The following is a 21,043-nucleotide window of genomic DNA, read 5'->3' as shown; positions in this document are numbered from 1 at the left end:
CATGGCATCTGGTGGATCAGCCAAGAGAGCAGGCCAGCAAATGCTCCTATCATCCCGAGGTGAAAAAGCTGTATCAAGATGCCAGGTGGACCCCGGAAACCTGCTGGCGGGGATGCGCGTGGAGGTGTCTCTGCAGACCTCAACAAAGCTGGCCAAAGCGAGGCTGCAGGAGTACGCCCCACGTAGCCATTCGGATGTGGGGGCCGGAGCTTTCACAGGAAGGTCCCGACAGCAACGACGTCTGACTGCCCGTAGATGCTCAACTCTCAGAGAAGTAGCTCGAGAAGGGCAGCGGTGCCTCGGTTTAAGAGGATCTCCTCTGGGCACAAAGTGCTGGGTGGTGTGCAAGGATCGGGAGAGCTGAGGACAAGAACATTTTTTTATGGATTAGATACACCAGTTTCTTGTGCGACAGACACTAATGACTTTTTTAATAATAATTTTTTAAGTCTTAGGCACAGAATTTTTTGCCCTTATACAAAAACTTTTCAGGATCTAGAGAAACACCTATCTCATGACTTTTAAAATGTAGTGTGTAATGCTGACCTTTTAAATTATGTGTGTGTATTCAGCATGTATTTGAGACAATAAACTTTTTTCGAAAGAAAAAATCTGTTCTTATCAGTTTAATATCTGATACGTCCCCTATCTGGGGACCATATATTAAATGGATTTTTGAAACGCGGAGCTGGAAGCGGGGCTTGCTCCGCCCACTCCACGCATCGACCTGGTATTGCAGTGTCTCCAGGAACGGTGCATTCCCCTTTCGGGGATAGCAGCTTGTGTTGAAAGGTAGTGATGAGAAGACGCAAAGTTTTATTTCTCACGTGACTGTCTTATACAGAAAAATACTTTGGCAAGTACTCACTCACTCACTCACTCACTCAGTCACTCACTCGGTCACTCACTCACTCGGTCACTCACTCGGTCACTCACTCGGTCACTCACTCGGTCACTCACTCGGTCACTCACTCGGTCACTCACTCACTCACTCACTCACTCACTCACTCACTCACTCACTCACTCACTCAGTCACTCACTCACTCACTCACTCACTCACTCACTCACTCACTCTCTCACACTCTCACTCTCACTCTCTCACAGTCTCACGCACGCACTCACTAAAGCCCTAAATGTATGCGGATAGTTATGTGTTGAAGAACGTAGTTCCTATTAGAGACGCTTGCGCCTGGCTTAAATGCTGTTGTGTGATAGAGAGAGAACGGGGCTTCCTGTAGCTCAGTGGTAAGAGCATTGCGTTAACAGGTTTTGGGTACGATCCCTGGGAATTGCAAATACCTATGTAAATGTATAGGATAAAGCAATGTAAGTCGCTTTGGATAAAGGCGTCTGCCAAATGCTTAAATGCAAAAGGTGTCCAGCATCCAATTGAAACACTTTCAGCACATATGTGGACTGTTTGCGTTGAATTCTTAATGGATTTGTCTGTTCATGTGTATGTTTGCCTGTGGACCGTCGCCTTCGTGCGCTTTCCCACGGGTTCTACAGAGCAATCAAATGGAACTTGCAGTTGCCGAACGCTCGCTCGGGGTCAGCGTTGATGCGCATGGCAGAGGCAAGTAAGCGATGTCTTGCCCGAACGGGGCAAATCATACTTACCTGGCAGGGGAGACACCATGATCACGAAGGCGGTTCACCCAGGACGAGGCTCGGCCATTGCACTCAGGTTGGGTTGACTTTTGCGAATTCCCCAAATGTGGGAATCTCGACTGCATAATTTCTGGTAGTGGGGGACTGCGTTCGCGCTCTCCCCTTATCATGTATCAAAAGAAGAGAGATTTTGTATTGTGTCCGTATTTCGAACCTTGTTGGCGTCAGATCTGCAGATTCCGCAAGAGACGAGCACCAAATCGAGTGATCGATTACTTCCTTATACCATGTTTTTTTTTAATACGGTTGTTTGCTGTTCCGTCGTTCCCAAACACACATACATGTATGTATGTATGCATGTAGGTATATTTATATATATAATTATTTAGATATTCATTTATTCGTTTGCTGGTTTTATGTTTGATTCATTTGTTTAATTGTTTTTTCGTTCATATTTTGGACGCCTCATCAGACGAGTATAGAACGCATCTTCGACGGAGATTCTGCCAGACCACGCTGACCTTCATTTCTGTGAAACGTGTGCGTGCTCGTCCGTTCCTTCATCCGTTCAGGTCTTCATAAATAGCCCATTTAATTATTTCTTCTTTCGTTAATCGGTTAATTTATTCTATTGTTTAAACAATACATTTGATTGTCAGTCCGTTCCTTCATTCGTTCAGGTCTTCATAAATAGCCCATTTAATTATTTCTTCTTTCGTTAATCGGTTAATTGATTCTGTTGTTTAAACGATACATTTGATTTTCAGTCCGTTCCTTCATTCGTTCAGGTCTTCAAAAATAGCCCATTTAATTATTTCTTCTTTCGTTAATTGGTTAATTGATTCTGTTGTTTAAACGATACATTTGATTGTGTGTTCGTACGATCACACGCTGACCTTTGAGGCGCATGTGCACCGCAAGCCCAATAGTCGGTGCCGCCCCACGCTCTGCCTTTTGCCACCCATTGTGGGCATCGCTTCTCGGCCTTTTGGCTAAGATCAAGTGTAGTATCTGTTCTTATCAGTTTAATATCTGATACGTCCCCTATCTGGGGACCATATATTAAATGGATTTTTGAAACGCGGAGCTGGAAGCGGGGCTTGCTCCGCCCACTCCACGCATCGACCTGGTATTGCAGTGTCTCCAGGAACGGTGCATTCCCCTTTCGGGGATAGCAGCTTGTGTTGAAAGGTAGTGATGAGAAGACGCAAAGTTTTATTTCTCACGTGACTGTCTTATACAGAAAAATACTTTGGCAAGTACTCACTCACTCACTCACTCAGTCACTCACTCGGTCACTCACTCTGCTAGCGGGTGGGGTCCAGATGGACTACAAGCTCGCCGTCTACGGGGTGGGCCGGAGCTTGAGAGCCTTGTCATCACAGCAATTCGTCTCGCTCTGGCTCACCCTGAACATCATAAAGGAAGTCCTCTGGACCACCAGAAACCTGCTGGTAGGGAAACAGGTTACGGTGCCCCTCCACGTCTGCGAGCAGATGGTAACATCTAGGCTGCAGGGGTGCCGGGCTTTGTCATTCGGAGGAGGGGGCTGGGGTGACGCTTAGGGTCCCGGCCTTGCCCCCGCACCTGGTCGCCCGTAGATGCACCCTCACCAATCTGGCTACGGGAACAGCGGGCCAGCGGGCCGGAGGGAGAGGATTTCCGCTCAGCGTCAGAAGCAGAAGGAATTTGGCTTGTTCTGCAGAGCGGGGTGATGGCCATGTTGTCAGGGACTCATCCCGGTTCTGGACAACGGATGACGGGAGACAGTGGTTTTTTAAGATTGTAGATTTTATTGGGCACTTCCTTGGCTGTATAGCTTTTTAAACATCTTATGGGAGTGTTTTTAAATGTATTTTATTGATATTATCTCTAATTTTGCTTTCTTCACGACACTATATTTTAATGTTATTTATGTGAAAATGTGATTTTATGTGAATGTAGAGATATTTGTTGAAAAAGATGTCAATAAAACTTTTCGAAAGAAAGAAAAAATCTGTTCTTATCAGTTTAATATCTGATACGTCCCCTATCTGGGGACCATATATTAAATGGATTTTTGAAACGCGGAGCTGGAAGCGGGGCTTGCTCCGCCCACTCCACGCATCGACCTGGTATTGCAGTGTCTCCAGGAACGGTGCATTCCCCTTTCGGGGATAGCAGCTTGTGTTGAAAGGTAGTGATGAGAAGACGCAAAGTTTTATTTCTCACGTGACTGTCTTATACAGAAAAATACTTTGGCAAGTACTCACTCACTCACTCACTCAGTCACTCACTCGGTCACTCACTCACTCGGTCACTCACTCGGTCACTCACTCACTCACTCAGTCACTCACTCAGTCACTCACTCACTCACTCACTCACTCACTCACTCAGTCACTCAGTCACTCAGTCACTCACTCACTCACTCACTCACTCACTCACTCTCTCACACTCTCACTCTCTCACAGTCTCACGCACGCACTCACTAAAGCCCTAAATGTATGCGGATAGTTATGTGTTGAAGAACGTAGTTCCTATTAGAGACGCTTGCGCCTGGCTTAAATGCTGTTGTGTGATAGAGAGAGAACGGGGCTTCCTGTAGCTCAGTGGTAAGAGCATTGCGTTAACAGGTTTTGGGTACGATCCCTGGGAATTGCAAATACCTATGTAAATGTATAGGATAAAGCAATGTAAGTCGCTTTGGATAAAGGCGTCTGCCAAATGCTTAAATGCAAAAGGTGTCCAGCATCCAATTGAAACACTTTCAGCACATATGTGGACTGTTTGCGTTGAATTCTTAATGTATTTGTCTGTTCATGTGTATGTTTGCCTGTGGACCGTCGCCTTCGTGCGCTTTCCCACGGGTTCTACAGAGCAATCAACTGGAACTTGCAGTTGCCGAACGCTCGCTCGGGGTCAGTGTTGATGCGCATGGCAGAGGCAAGTAAGCGATGTCTTGCCCGAACGGGGCAAATCATACTTACCTGGCAGGGGAGACACCATGATCACGAAGGCGGTTCACCCAGGACGAGGCTCGGCCATTGCACTCAGGTTGGGTTGACTTTTGCGAATTCCCCAAATGTGGGAATCTCGACTGCATAATTTCTGGTAGTGGGGGACTGCGTTCGCGCTCTCCCCTTATCATGTATCAAAAGAAGAGAGATTTTGTATTGTGTCCGTATTTCGAACCTTGTTGGCGTCAGATCTGCAGATTCCGCAAGAGACGAGCACCAAATCGAGTGATCGATTACTTCCTAATACCATGTTTTTTTTTAATACGGTTGTTTGCTGTTCCGTCGTTCCCAAACACACATACATGTATGTATGTATGCATGTAGGTATATTTATATATATAATTATTTAGATATTCATTTATTCGTTTGCTGGTTTTATGTTTGATTCATTTGTTTAATTGTTTTTTCGTTCATATTTTGGACGCCTCATCAGACGAGTATAGAACGCATCTTCGACGGAGATTCTGCCAGACCACGCTGACCTTCATTTCTGTGAAACGTGTGCGTGCTCGTCCGTTCCTTCATCCGTTCAGGTCTTCATAAATAGCCCATTTAATTATTTCTTCTTTCGTTAATCGGTTAATTTATTCTATTGTTTAAACAATACATTTGATTGTCAGTCCGTTCCTTCATTCGTTCAGGTCTTCATAAATAGCCCATTTAATTATTTCTTCTTTCGTTAATCGGTTAATTGATTCTGTTGTTTAAACAATACATTTGATTTTCAGTCCGTTCCTTCATTCGTTCAGGTCTTCAAAAATAGCCCATTTAATTATTTCTTCTTTCGTTAATTGGTTAATTGATTCTGTTGTTTAAACGATACATTTGATTGTGTGTTCGTACGATCACACGCTGACCTTTGAGGCGCATGTGCACCGCAAGCCCAATAGTCGGTGCCGCCCCACGCTCTGCCTTTTGCCACCCATTGTGGGCATCGCTTCTCGGCCTTTTGGCTAAGATCAAGTGTAGTATCTGTTCTTATCAGTTTAATATCTGATACGTCCCCTATCTGGGGACCATATATTAAATGGATTTTTGAAACGCGGAGCTGGAAGCGGGGCTTGCTCCGCCCACTCCACGCATCGACCTGGTATTGCAGTGTCTCCAGGAACGGTGCATTCCCCTTTCGGGGATAGCAGCTTGTGTTGAAAGGTAGTGATGAGAAGACGCAAAGTTTTATTTCTCACGTGACTGTCTTATACAGAAAAATACTTTGGCAAGTACTCACTCACTCACTCACTCAGTCACTCACTCGGTCACTCACTCACTCGGTCACTCACTCGGTCACTCACTCACTCACTCAGTCACTCACTCAGTCACTCACTCACTCACTCACTCACTCACTCACTCACTCACTCACTCACTCAGTCACTCAGTCACTCACTCACTCACTCACTCACTCGCTTCTCGGCCTTTTGGCTAAGATCACTTGTCTGGTCAATAGGTTGTGTTGCGATCGCCTCTTGGAGGTTTCTCTGACTCGTGTTTACCAATACACGAGTCGACAAACTTCAGGAGGTATACTGCTAGGAAAAGCAGCTTTTAAAGGGACCTTTCCATCAAGGATCGGTTTTAAGGTGAGTGTTTTTACTTATTTATTACTTATTTATTGCTTATTTATTGCTTATTTATTGTTGTTGTTTTTATTTTGTTTTACTACCTGCTGTGGGTGCCTCCACCATGTCGGCTGCTCGTGCCGGCTTGCGGAGGCACCACAGTGTGCGGTTTTTATTTAAAGAGGTAGATGGAAAGCTCCTGGGGTTGTCCCGTTTGGACTTCTCCAGGAAGCTAGTACAAAAAGTTTTGAATTTTAATGCTTGTGATTTAAATTGTTTGTTGACCTTGCCTTTTAACAAAGGTTTTGATCTAAGTTTTAAAACCGCTTCCCTGCTCATTGAGTTTTGGTCACGTTTTGAAAATGTTAAGTCCCAGTTCGCCATGTTTACTGTTGAAAAGCTGCATGACAACACACTCAAAACTGTGTTTGTCAGAATGTTCAATGAGACAGTGACTGGTGAAGACATATGTGTGTGGTTGGGTAGATTTTGCACTGTTCGAAGTCTGCCAGTCAAAGTGTTAGATGAGGATGGCATCTGGACATGTGCCTGGCGAATTCCCATTAAACAATGGGAAGACGCCAGGGGCTACCAGGGCCTGAAACATCTGCCTTCCATGATTGTGCTAGGAGAGAACAGAGGCTACATCCATTATCAGGGGATGCCAAAATTATGTAGAAAATGTGGCAACATGGGGCATCTCGCTGAAGCATGCATAGAGCTGATATGTGGGAAGTGCAGAGAAATTGGTCATAGTTTTGAACAATGTACCAATGGCAGGAGGTGTAATCTCTGTGGAGAATCTACCCATCTCTACAGAGATTGCCCGAAAAGTTTTGCCAACAAACTAAAGGGCAACAAAATGGCCGCCCCACAAACCGAAGAACAAAGGAAGGAGGCGGTCCCTGAGGTTTTGGCGGGAATCCCACTCGCCCAGCCAGCCACAGGGACTGGGCAACAAAGGGAGGATGGGGCGGCCCCAGGGGCGGAGTCGGAGGGTTCGGTTGAACAGGGGGAGGAAGTCACCTCCCAAAATGGAAATGAACAGAATGAGGGAGAGGAGGATACGACTTCCTCCCTAATCACTGTCTCCGAAATAAGCATGGAGTCTGATAGGAGTGTAACTGACTGTTCCCTCCCAAACGCTCAGGTGCAAAAAAGACCTGCGGGATCTCCTCTGGTTGATACAGAGGAGAAAAGATTGAAGGCTACACCGCGGCCAGATAGTTCTTCTTCAGAAAGTCTGGACCGTGTGTGGCCTCATGAATCCCCAAATGAGGTTTCCTTTTTGCACGTTAAGCTAAAAACATCATCACCGAAGGAGCAACAAGAGAGCTCCTCTGCTGCTCCTAAAGTGATGGACACTGTTCCTCCTGATCCCATAACTATTGGGATTAAGGAGGAACTAGTGTCACAAGAAATTCTCTGATTTTAAGTTTGTAGCTGCTTGCATATTTCCTTTTAATGCTCATGTTTTTAACCATACTGCTCATGACTCTTACAATCTGCCCAATTCAATGTAAGAAGTGTGAGATTCCCTGTACGAGCCCAGAGTGTTTTATTAATGTTAAAAACTTTTAAAGCTCATGTCTTTTATTGCAACAATGTGCTCTCCCCTTATTTTTTACAAAGATTTAGGAAGTGGAAGGATTGTTGGAGCCAGGGTCCCTCCTTCATGGAGTGGATCCAACAAAAAAGAATGGGGCGAGCACTTTTTAGCAACTTTGACATTTTTAGACAGTGCTTTTAACGCTCTTAATTTGTATGGTTTTACTGTGAAAAATGAGATATGAGCTTTTAGAGGAATTACAGCCCCACATGCTACTTTTTGAAATGTTTTTAAAGATATACAGCGTGGAGGACCGGAAACTTTATGTTTTAACTAACCACAAGTCTCTTGTCTCTCTTGTGCAGGACCGGGAACCAGTGAGTCCAATTCCAGGGCTCACGCTAGGTGAAGCCACACAAGTTTTGAGGAATACAGCCCACCCCGCTCTTCAGAACCGGCTCAAGGACCTGATGTGGATGGCGGTTCATGAAATCCTCCCAGCCAGGGCGGTTATGCACTCCAGAGGAAGGGCCAGGAACCAGATCTGTCCACGCCCGGGGTGTAATGCTCCGGAGCCGGTGAGACACCTCCTCTGGGAGTGCGGCACTGCGCGGGGCCTGTGTGACCTTAACTGGCCCCCTAGTTTCCCGTGCCTGCCAGCGGGTGGGGTCCAGATGGACTGCAAGCTCGCCTTCCACGGGGTGGGCCGGAGCTTGAGAGCTTTGACATCACAGCAATTCATCTCGCTCTGGCTCACCCTGAACATAACAAAGGAAGTCATCTGGACCACCAGAAACCTGCTGGCGGGGAAACAGGTTACGGTGCCCCTCCACGCTTGCGAGCAGATGATGACATCTAAGCTGCAGGGGTGCCGGGCCTTGTCATTCGGAGGAGGGGGCTGGGGTCACGCTTAGGGCCCCGGCTTTGCCCCCGCACCTGGTCGCCCGTAGATGCACCCTCACCAATCTGGCTACGGGAACAGCGGGCCAGCGGGCCGGAGGGAGAGGATTTCCGCTGGCTGTCGGAAATGGAAGGAAATTGGCTTGTTCTGCAGAGCGGGGTGATGGCCATCTTGTCAGGGACTCATCCCGGTTCTGAACAACAGATGACGAGAGACCGTGGTTTTTTTTTAAGATGTTGTGTTTTAATGTTCACTTCCTCGTTTTATACCTTTTTAAACACCCTAAAGAGTTTTTAAACATGTTTGGAATTTTTAAACACGTGTTTTATACCTTTTTAAGCATGTGTTTGAATTTTTAAACATGTTTAACATGTATTTTATGTCATCCCTTGTTTTATGTTGTTTTTATCTCTCTATCTATGATTCACCCTTTGAAATGGTTTTTTTTTTTTGTGTGAATTTTAAAATTGAAATGTTAATGTTATGAATTTGAGATTTAAAGATGAAAACATGATGACAATAAACTTTTTTCGAAAGAAAAAATCTGTTCTTATCAGTTTAATATCTGATACGTCCCCTATCTGGGGACCATATATTAAATGGATTTTTGAAACGCGGAGCTGGAAGCGGGGCTTGCTCCGCCCACTCCACGCATCGACCTGGTATTGCAGTGTCTCCAGGAACGGTGCATTCCCCTTTCGGGGATAGCAGCTTGTGTTGAAAGGTAGTGATGAGAAGACGCAAAGTTTTATTTCTCACGTGACTGTCTTATACAGAAAAATACTTTGGCAAGTACTCACTCACTCACTCACTCAGTCACTCACTCGGTCACTCACTCACTCGGTCACTCACTCGGTCACTCACTCACTCACTCAGTCACTCACTCAGTCACTCACTCACTCACTCACTCACTCACTCACTCACTCACTCTCACTCTCTCACAGTCTCACGCACGCACTCACTAAAGCCCTAAATGTATGCGGATAGTTATGTGTTGAAGAACGTAGTTCCTATTAGAGACGCTTGCGCCTGGCTTAAATGCTGTTGTGTGATAGAGAGAGAACGGGGCTTCCTGTAGCTCAGTGGTAAGAGCATTGCGTTAACAGGTTTTGGGTACGATCCCTGGGAATTGCAAATACCTATGTAAATGTATAGGATAAAGCAATGTAAGTCGCTTTGGATAAAGGCGTCTGCCAAATGCTTAAATGCAAAAGGTGTCCAGCATCCAATTGAAACACTTTCAGCACATATGTGGACTGTTTGCGTTGAATTCTTAATGTATTTGTCTGTTCATGTGTATGTTTGCCTGTGGACCGTCGCCTTCGTGCGCTTTCCCACGGGTTCTACAGAGCAATCAACTGGAACTTGCAGTTGCCGAACGCTCGCTCGGGGTCAGCGTTGATGCGCATGGCAGAGGCAAGTAAGCGATGTCTTGCCCGAACGGGGCAAATCATACTTACCTGGCAGGGGAGACACAATGATCACGAAGGCGGTTCACCCAGGACGAGGCTCGGCCATTGCACTCAGGTTGGGTTGACTTTTGCGAATTCCCCAAATGTGGGAATCTCGACTGCATAATTTCTGGTAGTGGGGGACTGCGTTCGCGCTCTCCCCTTATCATGTATCAAAAGAAGAGAGATTTTGTATTGTGTCCGTATTTCGAACCTTGTTGGCGTCAGATCTGCAGATTCCGCAAGAGACGAGCACCAAATCGAGTGATCGATTACTTCCTAATACCATGTTTTTTTTTAATACGGTTGTTTGCTGTTCCGTCGTTCCCAAACACACATACATGTATGTATGTATGCATGTAGGTATATTTATATATATAATTATTTAGATATTCATTTATTCGTTTGCTGGTTTTATGTTTGATTCATTTGTTTAATTGTTTTTTCGTTCATATTTTGGACGCCTCATCAGACGAGTATAGAACGCATCTTCGACGGAGATTCTGCCAGACCACGCTGACCTTCATTTCTGTGAAACGTGTGCGTGCTCGTCCGTTCCTTCATCCGTTCAGGTCTTCATAAATAGCCCATTTAATTATTTCTTCTTTCGTTAATCGGTTAATTTATTCTATTGTTTAAACAATACATTTGATTGTCAGTCCGTTCCTTCATTCGTTCAGGTCTTCATAAATAGCCCATTTAATTATTTCTTCTTTCGTTAATCGGTTAATTGATTCTGTTGTTTAAACGATACATTTGATTTTCAGTCCGTTCCTTCATTCGTTCAGGTCTTCAAAAATAGCCCATTTAATTATTTCTTCTTTCGTTAATTGGTTAATTGATTCTGTTGTTTAAACGATACATTTGATTGTGTGTTCGTACGATCACACGCTGACCTTTGAGGCGCATGTGCACCGCAAGCCCAATAGTCGGTGCCGCCCCACGCTCTGCCTTTTGCCACCCATTGTGGGCATCGCTTCTCGGCCTTTTGGCTAAGATCAAGTGTAGTATCTGTTCTTATCAGTTTAATATCTGATACGTCCCCTATCTGGGGACCATATATTAAATGGATTTTTGAAACGCGGAGCTGGAAGCGGGGCTTGCTCCGCCCACTCCACGCATCGACCTGGTATTGCAGTGTCTCCAGGAACGGTGCATTCCCCTTTCGGGGATAGCAGCTTGTGTTGAAAGGTAGTGATGAGAAGACGCAAAGTTTTATTTCTCACGTGACTGTCTTATACAGAAAAATACTTTGGCAAGTACTCACTCACTCACTCACTCAGTCACTCACTCGGTCACTCACTCACTCGGTCACTCACTCGGTCACTCACTCACTCACTCAGTCACTCACTCAGTCACTCACTCACTCACTCACTCACTCACTCACTCACTCACTCACTCACTCAGTCACTCACTCACTCACTCACTCACTCACTCACTCACTCACTCACTCACTCACTCACTCTCTCACACTCTCACTCTCTCACAGTCTCACGCACGCACTCACTAAAGCCCTAAATGTATGCGGATAGTTATGTGTTGAAGAACGTAGTTCCTATTAGAGACGCTTGCGCCTGGCTTAAATGCTGTTGTGTGATAGAGAGAGAACGGGGCTTCCTGTAGCTCAGTGGTAAGAGCATTGCGTTAACAGGTTTTGGGTACGATCCCTGGGAATTGCAAATACCTATGTAAATGTATAGGATAAAGCAATGTAAGTCGCTTTGGATAAAGGCGTCTGCCAAATGCTTAAATGCAAAAGGTGTCCAGCATCCAATTGAAACACTTTCAGCACATATGTGGACTGTTTGCGTTGAATTCTTAATGTATTTGTCTGTTCATGTGTATGTTTGCCTGTGGACCGTCGCCTTCGTGCGCTTTCCCACGGGTTCTACAGAGCAATCAAATGGAACTTGCAGTTGCCGAACGCTCGCTCGGGGTCAGCGTTGATGCGCATGGCAGAGGCAAGTAAGCGATGTCTTGCCCGAACGGGGCAAATCATACTTACCTGGCAGGGGAGACACCATGATCACGAAGGCGGTTCACCCAGGACGAGGCTCGGCCATTGCACTCAGGTTGGGTTGACTTTTGCGAATTCCCCAAATGTGGGAATCTCGACTGCATAATTTCTGGTAGTGGGGGACTGCGTTCGCGCTCTCCCCTTATCATGTATCGAAAGAAGAGGGATTTTGTATTGTGTCCGTATTTCGAACCTTGTTGGCGTCAGATCTGCAGATTCCGCAAGAGACGAGCACCAAATCGAGTGATCGATTACTTCCTAATACCATGTTTTTTTTTAATACGGTTGTTTGCTGTTCCGTCGTTCCCAAACACACATACATGTATGTATGTATGCATGTAGGTATATTTATATATATAATTATTTAGATATTCATTTATTCGTTTGCTGGTTTTATGTTTGATTCATTTGTTTAATTGTTTTTTCGTTCATATTTTGGACGCCTCATCAGACGAGTATAGAACGCATCTTCGACGGAGATTCTGCCAGACCACGCTGACCTTCATTTCTGTGAAACGTGTGCGTGCTCGTCCGTTCCTTCATCCGTTCAGGTCTTCATAAATAGCCCATTTAATTATTTCTTCTTTCGTTAATCGGTTAATTTATTCTATTGTTTAAACAATACATTTGATTGTCAGTCCGTTCCTTCATTCGTTCAGGTCTTCATAAATAGCCCATTTAATTATTTCTTCTTTCGTTAATCGGTTAATTGATTCTGTTGTTTAAACGATACATTTGATTTTCAGTCCGTTCCTTCATTCGTTCAGGTCTTCAAAAATAGCCCATTTAATTATTTCTTCTTTCGTTAATTGGTTAATTGATTCTGTTGTTTAAACGATACATTTGATTGTGTGTTCGTACGATCACACGCTGACCTTTGAGGCGCATGTGCACCGCAAGCCCAATAGTCGGTGCCGCCCCACGCTCTGCCTTTTGCCACCCATTGTGGGCATCGCTTCTCGGCCTTTTGGCTAAGATCAAGTATCTGGTCAGAGGATTGAGTTGCGATCGCCTCTTGTGGGTCCAACGGCTCGTTTTTTTCAGTAATACTTGCTTTAACCCGCAGGAGGTACACTGCGAGGGCGTATCGGCTCAAGCGGCTTTTAACGAGGAAGGTATCTGGTACTGTGAGGATCATTTCCAAGGGGTAAGTGATTTTAAATATTTATTTGTTTTATTGCGTTTTTCTTTTACCTATTTGAGACTGCTGTCGGTGCCTCCACCATGTCGGCTGCTCGTGCCGGCATGCGGAGGCACCACAGTGTGCGTTTCACTTTAAAAGAAATGAATGGAAAGGTAGTAGAGATTTCAAGATTAGATTTTTCTAGAAAATTCATTCAAAAAGTGCTTGGTTTCGGTCCAGAAGATTTAAATTGTATCTTATCCCTGCCTTTTAATAAAGGTTTCGATGTAAGCTTTAAAAATGCAACTACACTTAATGCTTTCTGGCAACGGTTTGAACAAGACAAAACCCACTTCGAAATGTTTAAGGTTGATAAACTGACTGACAATGCACAGAGGGTTGTGATTGTCAGAATGTTTAATGAAACCGTGAGCAGTGAAGACATTTGTGTATGGTTGGGAAGATACTGCACTCTGAAGGGCCAGGCTATGAAGGTGGTAGATGAGGATGGCATCTGGAATTGCGCTTGGAGGGTGCCCATTAAACAATGGGAAGACCCTCAAGGATTCCAGGGCCTGAAACATTTGCCATCAATGATAGTTCTTGGAGAAAACAGGGGCTACATTCATTACCAGGGAATGCCCAAACTCTGCCGTAGATGTGGCGAACTCGGGCACCTTGTTGAAGCTTGCCAGAAAATATTTTGTAAAAAGTGCAGAGAAATTGGTCACTCTTTTGAAGAGTGCACCAATGGCAGAAAGTGCAATCTCTGTGGAGACACAAATCATCTTTACAGAGACTGCCCTAACTCTTTTGCCAACAAACTCAAATCAAACAAAATGGTCGACCCAGAGAACGAGACCGGAAATGAAGGGGCGGAGCTAATTTTTTTAAATCTCCCGCCTAAACTTGTAAGGCTCGAGCAAAGAGAGGAGATTAGAAACGAAGGGGCGGAACAACACAATTTAAATCTCCCGCCAAAATCAGTAAGTGGAGAACAAGAAGAGAACGAAATGGAGCCACCCTCAGCCAACAATGAATCGATCAAGGACCCAGAAGTAGGTGCATGCGATTTTGATGAAAGTGAAGTTGAACAGGTAATGCAGTTAAGTCAAGATGGAGAAAGAGAGGAACTTATTGATATGTTCCCTAGTGCTCAGTTGAAGAGAAAGAGGGATACTCGATCTCCCTCAGTGAAGAAAATTGAAAAAGGAGGAAGAATGGAACCTAGATCAGATTCCTCCTCATCAGGGGAGCTGTTCAGGATATTCCCTTCTAACTCTGCAAACGAAATTTCCTTCCTATCAATTGAGCTGAAATCATCTACTCCCAGAGCTGCCAAAGGCAGCGAAGGCAGCTCTGGGAAAAAACAGGTTCAACCCCCTGGTTTCTCTGTAATAGAAATGAAGGAAGAACTTGTTTCACAAGAAATTGTAGCTTTATAACAATGGTTTTATGGTTTTAATTAAGTTAAATCACCCCTTCTTATCCCCGGTTTTACTTCTAGCTATGTCTTTTACAGTATTAACCATGGATTTTAATATTAAGAGAGCCCCCTTGAGAGCACACATTTTCTTATCCTTTTTAGAAGTGTTTCAATCCGATGTTTTGATTTTAAGAGAATGTGTTTTATCTTTTAAAAGTGGGAGGAGCTCTGAATCTAAGGACCATATAACTGGAGCGGTTCGCACAGCAAAAATGACGGGGCCCCTTCTTCAAGCTCCCGTTTTGTGCTGTGTGCTAATTTTTATGGAGTTTCAGATGGTAGAGAATGAGAAAAGACACTATGACGCCAAAAGCAGGAGATGGATGTACCTGAGTGGGATGAAATTTTTAAGTTACGATCAGAGTAAACCTTTTTATAAGAACATTTCAGAACATTTTAATGCAGAAAAAGAAAGTGTTTGCTGTTTTTACTGTAAACTAAATTTTGTTTCTGTCGTGCAGGAACTGGAACAAGCAATTTTAAGATGCTGGGTTAGGCACAGGGTAGTGCTCTCAGCTCTCCTGACCAAGCACATGGAAAAGACGGCGGCCAATGAGATCCTCCCGGTTAGAGTCGTGATGTACTCCCGCAGCATGGCAAATACCCCCACCTGTCCACGGCCCGGGTGTGGAGAGCCAGAGACCGTGGGGCACACTCTTCGGGGGTGCAGTGCTGCCTGGGATCTGTGGGCAACGGCCGGCCCCCTGCAATTCCCGTGCCTACCAGCAGGGGGGTCCGAAACCATCACATGGCATCTGGTGGATCAGCCAAGAGAGCAGGCCAGCAAATGCTCCTATCATCCCGAGGTGAAAAAGCTGTATCAAGATGCCAGGTGGACCCCGGAAACCTGCTGGCGGGGATGCGCGTGGAGGTGTCTCTGCAGACCTCAACAAAGCTGGCCAAAGCGAGGCTGCAGGAGTACGCCCCACGTAGCCATTCGGATGTGGGGGCCGGAGCTTTCACAGGAAGGTCCCGACAGCAACGACGTCTGACTGCCCGTAGATGCTCAACTCTCAGAGAAGTAGCTCGAGAAGGGCAGCGGTGCCTCGGTTTAAGAGGATCTCCTCTGGGCACAAAGTGCTGGGTGGTGTGCAAGGATCGGGAGAGCTGAGGACAAGAACATTTTTTTATGGATTAGATACACCAGTTTCTTGTGCGACAGACACTAATGACTTTTTTAATAATAATTTTTTAAGTCTTAGGCACATAATTTTTTGCCCTTATACAAAAACTTTTCAGGATCTAGAGAAACACCTATCTCATGACTTTTAAAATGTAGTGTGTAATGCTGACCTTTTAAATTATGTGTGTGTATTCAGCATGTATTTGAGACAATAAACTTTTTTCGAAAGAAAAATCTGTTCTTATCAGTTTAATATCTGATACGTCCCCTATCTGGGGACCATATATTAAATGGATTTTTGAAACGCGGAGCTGGAAGCGGGGCTTGCTCCGCCCACTCCACGCATCGACCTGGTATTGCAGTGTCTCCAGGAACGGTGCATTCCCCTTTCGGGGATAGCAGCTTGTGTTGAAAGGTAGTGATGAGAAGACGCAAAGTTTTATTTCTCACGTGACTGTCTTATACAGAAAAATACTTTGGCAAGTACTCACTCACTCACTCACTCAGTCACTCACTCGGTCACTCACTCACTCGGTCACTCACTCGGTCACTCACTCACTCACTCACTCACTCACTCACTCACTCACTCACTCACTCACTCACTCAGTCACTCAGTCACTCACTCACTCACTCACTCACTCACTCACTCACTCACTCACTCACTCACTCTCTCACACTCTCACTCTCACTCTCTCACAGTCTCACGCACGCACTCACTAAAGCCCTAAATGTATGCGGATAGTTATGTGTTGAAGAACGTAGTTCCTATTAGAGACGCTTGCGCCTGGCTTAAATGCTGTTGTGTGATAGAGAGAGAACGGGGCTTCCTGTAGCTCAGTGGTAAGAGCATTGCGTTAACAGGTTTTGGGTACGATCCCTGGGAATTGCAAATACCTATGTAAATGTATAGGATAAAGCAATGTAAGTCGCTTTGGATAAAGGCGTCTGCCAAATGCTTAAATGCAAAAGGTGTCCAGCATCCAATTGAAACACTTTCAGCACATATGTGGACTGTTTGCGTTGAATTCTTAATGGATTTGTCTGTTCATGTGTATGTTTGCCTGTGGACCGTCGCCTTCGTGCGCTTTCCCACGGGTTCTACAGAGCAATCAAATGGAACTTGCAGTTGCCGAATGCTCGCTCGGGGTCAGCGTTGATGCGCATGGCAGAGGCAAGTAAGCGATGTCTTGCCCGAACGGGGCAAATCATACTTACCTGGCAGGGGAGACACCATGATCACGAAGGCGGTTCACCCAGGACGAGGCTCGGCCATTGCACTCAGGTTGGGTTGACTTTTGCGAATTCCCCAAATGTGGGAATCTCGACTGCATAATTTCTGGTAGTGGGGGACTGCGTTCGCGCTCTCCCCTTATCATGTATCAAAAGAAGAGAGATTTTGTATTGTGTCCGTATTTCGAACCTTGTTGGCGTCAGATCTGCAGATTCCGCAAGAGACGAGCACCAAATCGAGTGATCGATTACTTCCTAATACCATGTTTTTTTTTAATACGGTTGTTTGCTGTTCCGTCGTTCCCAAACACACATACATGTATGTATGTATGCATGTAGGTATATTTATATATATAATTATTTAGATATTCATTTATTCGTTTGCTGGTTTTATGTTTGATTCATTTGTTTAATTGTTTTTTCGTTCATATTTTGGACGCCTCATCAGACGAGTATAGAACGCATCTTCGACGGAGATTCTGCCAGACCACGCTGACCTTCATTTCTGTGAAACGTGTGCGTGCTCGTCCGTTCCTTCATCCGTTCAGGTCTTCATAAATAGCCCATTTAATTATTTCTTCTTTCGTTAATCGGTTAATTTATTCTATTGTTTAAACAATACATTTGATTGTCAGTCCGTTCCTTCATTCGTTCAGGTCTTCATAAATAGCCCATTTAATTATTTCTTCTTTCGTTAATCGGTTAATTGATTCTGTTGTTTAAACGATACATTTGATTTTCAGTCCGTTCCTTCATTCGTTCAGGTCTTCAAAAATAGCCCATTTAATTATTTCTTCTTTCGTTAATTGGTTAATTGATTCTGTTGTTTAAACGATACATTTGATTGTGTGTTCGTACGATCACACGCTGACCTTTGAGGCGCATGTGCACCGCAAGCCCAATAGTCGGTGCCGCCCCACGCTCTGCCTTTTGCCACCCATTGTGGGCATCGCTTCTCGGCCTTTTGGCTAAGATCAAGTGTAGTATCTGTTCTTACCGCATGTTGAGAGGCGGGGTGATCCAGAGGAAAAAGCCAGAAAAACATGAAATAGATCTCTGGATCACCATAAATTGCATCAAGGATGCCATCTGGACCTCCAGAAACCTGCTGGTAGGGAAGCACGTACAGGTGTCTCTGCCAGCCACTCACCAGCTGGCCTCATCAAGGCGGCAGGAGTACGCCGTACGTGCCCAATCGGACGTGGGGGCCGGAGCTTCACAGGGAGGTCTCCACAGCCACCGACCCTGACTGCCCGTAGATGCTCCCCCTCAGAGGATTAACTCGAGAGGAGCAGCGGTGCCACGGTTCAAGAGGATCTCCGCTGGGACCACAAACACCTAGCATGAACTTGTTCTGGAGAGCGAGACAAACTGAACTTTTATTTGTTAAGGGCTCACGCCGCTCCTGTTCAACAGAAGAGAGATGTTTTTATTTAAATTTTTAAAAAAGGTTTTTCTTTTAAGGGTTTTAAACAACCTGCTCCATAATGGTTTTAGAATACGTGCTTGTCCAAGTTGAAATGTTGTAACATAAAGTGACATATGCTGTGAAAAGATCAATAAAACTTTTCGAAAGAAAAAATCTGTTCTTATCAGTTTAATATCTGATACGTCCCCTATCTGGGGACCATATATTAAATGGATTTTTGAAACGCGGAGCTGGAAGCGGGGCTTGCTCCGCCCACTCCACGCATCGACCTGGTATTGCAGTGTCTCCAGGAACGGTGCATTCCCCTTTCGGGGATAGCAGCTTGTGTTGAAAGGTAGTGATGAGAAGACGCAAAGTTTTATTTCTCACGTGACTGTCTTATACAGAAAAATACTTTGGCAAGTACTCACTCACTCACTCAGTCACTCACTCGGTCACTCACTCACTCGGTCACTCACTCGGTCACTCACTCGGTCACTCACTCACTCACTCACTCACTCACTCACTCACTCAGTCACTCAGTCACTCACTCACTCACTCACTCACTCACTCACTCACTCACTCACTCACTCTCTCACACTCTCACTCTCTCACAGTCTCACGCACGCACTCACTAAAGCCCTAAATGTATGCGGATAGTTATGTGTTGAAGAACGTAGTTCCTATTAGAGACGCTTGCGCCTGGCTTAAATGCTGTTGTGTGATAGAGAGAGAACGGGGCTTCCTGTAGCTCAGTGGTAAGAGCATTGCGTTAACAGGTTTTGGGTACGATCCCTGGGAATTGCAAATACCTATGTAAATGTATAGGATAAAGCAATGTAAGTCGCTTTGGATAAAGGCGTCTGCCAAATGCTTAAATGCAAAAGGTGTCCAGCATCCAATTGAAACACTTTCAGCACATATGTGGACTGTTTGCGTTGAATTCTTAATGTATTTGTCTGTTCATGTGTATGTTTGCCTGTGGACCGTCACCTTCGTGCGCTTTCCCACGGGTTCTACAGAGCAATCAACTGGAACTTGCAGTTGCCGAACGCTCGCTCGGGGTCAGCGTTGATGCGCATGGCAGAGGCAAGTAAGCGATGTCTTGCCCGAACGGGGCAAATCGTACTTACCTGGCAGGGGAGACACCATGATCACGAAGGCGGTTCACCCAGGACGAGGCTCGGCCATTGCACTCAGGTTGGGTTGACTTTTGCGAATTCCCCAAATGTGGGAATCTCGACTGCATAATTTCTGGTAGTGGGGGACTGCGTTCGCGCTCTCCCCTTATCATGTATCAAAAGAAGAGAGATTTTGTATTGTGTCCGTATTTCGAACCTTGTTGGCGTCAGATCTGCAGATTCCGCAAGAGACGAGCACCAAATCGAGTGATCGATTACTTCCTAATACCATGTTTTTTTTTAATACGGTTGTTTGCTGTTCCGTCGTTCCCAAACACACATACATGTATGTATGTATGCATGTAGGTATATTTATATATATAATTATTTAGATATTCATTTATTCGTTTGCTGGTTTTATGTTTGATTCATTTGTTTAATTGTTTTTTCGTTCATATTTTGGACGCCTCATCAGACGAGTATAGAACGCATCTTCGACGGAGATTCTGCCAGACCACGCTGACCTTCATTTCTGTGAAACGTGTGCGTGCTCGTCCGTTCCTTCATCCGTTCAGGTCTTCATAAATAGCCCATTTAATTATTTCTTCTTTCGTTAATCGGTTAATTTATTCTATTGTTTAAACAATACATTTGATTGTCAGTCCGTTCCTTCATTCGTTCAGGTCTTCATAAATAGCCCATTTAATTATTTCTTCTTTCGTTAATCGGTTAATTGATTCTGTTGTTTAAACGATACATTTGATTTTCAGTCCGTTCCTTCATTCGTTCAGGTCTTCAAAAATAGCCCATTTAATTATTTCTTCTTTCGTTAATTGGTTAATTGATTCTGTTGTTTAAACGATACATTTGATTGTGTGTTCGTACGATCACACGCTGACCTTTGAGGCGCATGTGCACCGCAAGCCCAATAGTCGGTGCCGCCCCACGCTCTGCCTTTTGCCACCCATTGTGGGCATCGCTTCTCGGCCTTTTGGCTAAGATCAAGTATCTGGTCAGAGGATTGAGTTGCGATCGCCTCTTGTGGGTCCAACGGCTCGTATTTTTCAGTAATACTTGCTTTAACCCGCAGGAGGTACACTGCGAGGGCGTATCGGCTCAAGCGGCTTTTAACGAGGAAGGTATCTGGTACTGTGAGGATCATTTCCAAGGGGTAAGTGATTTTAAATATTTATTTGTTTTATTGCGTTTTTCTTTTACCTATTGGAGACTGCTGTCGGTGCCTCCACCATGTCGGCTGCTCGTGCCGGCATGCGGAGGCACCACAGTGTGCGTTTCACTTTAAAAGAAATGAATGGAAAGGTAGTAGAGATTTCAAGATTAGATTTTTCTAGAAAATTCATTCAAAAAGTGCTTGGTTTCGGTCCGGAAGATTTAAATTGTATCTTATCCCTGCCTTTTAATAAAGGTTTCGATGTAAGCTTTAAAAATGCAACTACACTTAATGCTTTCT

General features: G+C 44.9%; 9 non-coding genes and 6 pseudogenes across 9 annotated transcripts; all 15 read left to right on the top strand.

Annotated features, from left to right (window-relative positions):
* Positions 1-587: 587 nt before the first annotated feature.
* LOC130412519 (U2 spliceosomal RNA) lies at positions 588-764 on the top strand (annotated as a pseudogene).
* An 848-nt stretch (positions 765-1,612) lies between these two features.
* On the top strand, positions 1,613-1,776 carry LOC130412586 (U1 spliceosomal RNA). The gene has a single exon (XR_008905398.1). It is a non-coding gene; the product is annotated as a U1 spliceosomal RNA (small nuclear RNA).
* Positions 1,777-2,583: 807 nt separating this feature from the next.
* LOC130412407 (U2 spliceosomal RNA) lies at positions 2,584-2,774 on the top strand. Its single transcript, XR_008905291.1, has one exon. It is a non-coding gene; the product is annotated as a U2 spliceosomal RNA (small nuclear RNA).
* An 807-nt stretch (positions 2,775-3,581) lies between these two features.
* LOC130412494 (U2 spliceosomal RNA) lies at positions 3,582-3,759 on the top strand (annotated as a pseudogene).
* Positions 3,760-4,569: 810 nt separating this feature from the next.
* Positions 4,570-4,733, top strand: LOC130412584 (U1 spliceosomal RNA). Its single transcript, XR_008905397.1, has one exon. It is a non-coding gene; the product is annotated as a U1 spliceosomal RNA (small nuclear RNA).
* Positions 4,734-5,540: 807 nt separating this feature from the next.
* Positions 5,541-5,731, top strand: LOC130412406 (U2 spliceosomal RNA). The gene has a single exon (XR_008905290.1). It is a non-coding gene; the product is annotated as a U2 spliceosomal RNA (small nuclear RNA).
* A 3,401-nt stretch (positions 5,732-9,132) lies between these two features.
* Positions 9,133-9,309, top strand: LOC130412524 (U2 spliceosomal RNA; annotated as a pseudogene).
* A 756-nt stretch (positions 9,310-10,065) lies between these two features.
* On the top strand, positions 10,066-10,229 carry LOC130412360 (U1 spliceosomal RNA). The gene has a single exon (XR_008905247.1). It is a non-coding gene; the product is annotated as a U1 spliceosomal RNA (small nuclear RNA).
* Positions 10,230-11,036: 807 nt separating this feature from the next.
* On the top strand, positions 11,037-11,227 carry LOC130412405 (U2 spliceosomal RNA). Its single transcript, XR_008905289.1, has one exon. It is a non-coding gene; the product is annotated as a U2 spliceosomal RNA (small nuclear RNA).
* Positions 11,228-12,061: 834 nt separating this feature from the next.
* On the top strand, positions 12,062-12,225 carry LOC130412583 (U1 spliceosomal RNA). Its single transcript, XR_008905396.1, has one exon. It is a non-coding gene; the product is annotated as a U1 spliceosomal RNA (small nuclear RNA).
* A 3,799-nt stretch (positions 12,226-16,024) lies between these two features.
* On the top strand, positions 16,025-16,200 carry LOC130412492 (U2 spliceosomal RNA; annotated as a pseudogene).
* Positions 16,201-17,020: 820 nt separating this feature from the next.
* On the top strand, positions 17,021-17,184 carry LOC130412582 (U1 spliceosomal RNA). The gene has a single exon (XR_008905395.1). It is a non-coding gene; the product is annotated as a U1 spliceosomal RNA (small nuclear RNA).
* An 807-nt stretch (positions 17,185-17,991) lies between these two features.
* On the top strand, positions 17,992-18,113 carry LOC130412552 (U2 spliceosomal RNA; annotated as a pseudogene).
* A 491-nt stretch (positions 18,114-18,604) lies between these two features.
* On the top strand, positions 18,605-18,778 carry LOC130412505 (U2 spliceosomal RNA; annotated as a pseudogene).
* Positions 18,779-19,576: 798 nt separating this feature from the next.
* Positions 19,577-19,740, top strand: LOC130412353 (U1 spliceosomal RNA). The gene has a single exon (XR_008905240.1). It is a non-coding gene; the product is annotated as a U1 spliceosomal RNA (small nuclear RNA).
* The last annotated feature ends 1,303 nt before the right edge of the window (positions 19,741-21,043 follow it).

The sequence above is a fragment of the Triplophysa dalaica genome, chromosome 22 (genome assembly GCF_015846415.1).
Source record: "Triplophysa dalaica isolate WHDGS20190420 chromosome 22, ASM1584641v1, whole genome shotgun sequence".
NCBI classification, from domain to species: Eukaryota; Metazoa; Chordata; class Actinopteri; order Cypriniformes; family Nemacheilidae; genus Triplophysa; species Triplophysa dalaica.
This window is presented reverse-complemented; position numbering and strand designations above follow the sequence as displayed.